The following is a 2,099-nucleotide window of genomic DNA, read 5'->3' as shown; positions in this document are numbered from 1 at the left end:
ATATTTCATATAGCTGCAATCATTTTATTTTGGAGGCTATGTGAGGCACAATCAGCTGAAAATGTCACTGTAGTGAAGTGAGATGTCTACTTTTTTTATGAGGCTCTTTGAGTGGCATCAATACACATGCAGAGACAGGCAAAGGATGACGTTTAAGTAGACCAAGATGAAATTGGGATGGTAAGCAATTTTATCTATGATTGTTTTTTACATTAAAAGTTACTTTTATTTTATGCCCATGTTTCTAAACTTAAATAAAACTCCAATGAATGCCACTACCAACAATTTTAATAAGGAGTTCTGTATCTTACTTTGATATATTGATTTGCAGTTTCATGTTTTAAAAACAAAGGGTAGCGCGCTGGGCGCCGCGTCCTTTCGGTGCCGGCGGCGCGACCCTCCCGGCTGCCCGCATTCGCACCCAGCCCTGCAGCCATGACGGAACAGGCCATCTCCTTCACCAAGGACTTCCTGGCGGGCGGCATCACCGCTGTGGCCCCCATCGAGCGGGTCAAGCTGCTACAGCAGGTCCAGCACGCCAGCAAGCAGATCGCGGCGGACAAGCAGTACAAGGGCATCGTGGACTGTATGGTCCGCATCCCCAAGGAGCAGGGCACCCTGTCCTTCTGGAGGGGGAACCTGGCCAATGTCATCCACTACTTCCCCACCCAGGCCCTCAACTTCGCCTTCAAGTATAAGCAGGTGTTCCTGGGCGGCGTCGACAAGCACACCCAGTTCTGGAGGTATTTTGCCAGCAACCTGGCCTCTGGCGGGGCCGCCGGAGCCACCTCCCTTTGCTTCATCTACCCGCTGGATTTCCCGAGAACCTGTTTGGCGGTCGATGTTGGGAAATTGGGGGCAGAAAGAGAATTCAAAGGCCTGGGAGACTGTCTGGTGAAAATCACCAAGTCCGACCGCGTCCGAGGCCTGTACCAGGGTTTCAGCATGTCCGTATAAGGCATCATCATCTACAGGGCCGCCTATTTCGGCGTGTACGATACAGCCAAAGGTGTGCTCCCTGACCCCAAGAATACCCACATTGTGGTGAGCTGGATGATTGCCCAGACGGTGACAGCTGTCGCCGGTGTGGTCTCCTACCCCTTCGACACCGTGAGGAGGCGGATGATGATGCAGTCTGAACGCAAAGGAGCTGACATCATGTACAGAGGCACTGTAGACTGCTGGAGGAAGATATTCAAGGATGAAGGTGGCAAAGCATTCTTCAAGGGTGCTTGGTTGAACGTTCTCAGAGGCATGGGTGGAGCCTTCGTGCTGGTCCTGTATGACGAACTGAAAAAGGTCATCTAAGTGTGTCTATCTTAACTAGAAACGGGTACAAAGAATCATGTAGAATCCTTCCGTAACCATTATGGACCATTGACTTTCGAGAAATTCCTATTGTTTTTACCTAGGCAGATCAAATCTGTAGAGAGCTAGGGAAAGCTCTAGAAAAGGGGATCATTGTGATTACATTGGACCACTGACTCTGCTGATTCCATCTTTTGATTACTGGGGGGCGGGGAAGGGGAATCCTGACCATCCTTGTGAGTCCCTGGGTGAGGCAGCTCAGCTTACACAGACCTAGAAACCCTCAAGTCCAAACGCTTGTAGGACCTTCCGTGGTGTTTAAGTATTTATTTAAAAAGAAATCATGTCTCCTATTTGTACTTAAGCACTATCTCCTTTTGCACAGCTGGACATTTGCAATTATGTTTTACGTTGGACATTGTGCTGCAAAATAATAAATGAGCAGGACACTCTTTAAAAAAGGGTAATCTTCATAAGCCTGGTTTTGCTAATTATAAGTATACAGTTTATAATGGATCATAATGATACAGCAGAAAGAAGAAGAATTATGAGAGTTACTTCTGTTTTCAAACTGAATAATGAGAGTACAATTCTGTCCTTATAACTTCTCACTGTGCATTTAATTTTTAGAATACAAAAAAATATTTCAAAATGTGTTAGCTGTATCTTGACATTCAAAATCATTGCATTCCTAAGTGCCACTGCATGCAAGAATTATGCATAAGCCCATATTCTGCATTCATATTCCAATGTGAATATATTTTGTAAATGCACTACTCTTTGTTTTCTTG

At 45.9% G+C, this 2,099-nt stretch overlaps 1 pseudogene; it reads left to right on the top strand.

Moving 5' to 3' along the window:
- Nucleotides 1-432: 432 nt before the first annotated feature.
- Nucleotides 433-1,308, top strand: LOC143654944 (ADP/ATP translocase 3 pseudogene; annotated as a pseudogene).
- Nucleotides 1,309-2,099: the final 791 nt, after the last annotated feature.

This window comes from Tamandua tetradactyla, chromosome 14 (genome assembly GCF_023851605.1).
Source record: "Tamandua tetradactyla isolate mTamTet1 chromosome 14, mTamTet1.pri, whole genome shotgun sequence".
Classification (NCBI taxonomy): Eukaryota; Metazoa; Chordata; class Mammalia; order Pilosa; family Myrmecophagidae; genus Tamandua; species Tamandua tetradactyla.
The sequence above is the reverse complement of the archived record's forward strand: the minus strand, read 5'-3'. Positions and strand labels throughout refer to the sequence as shown.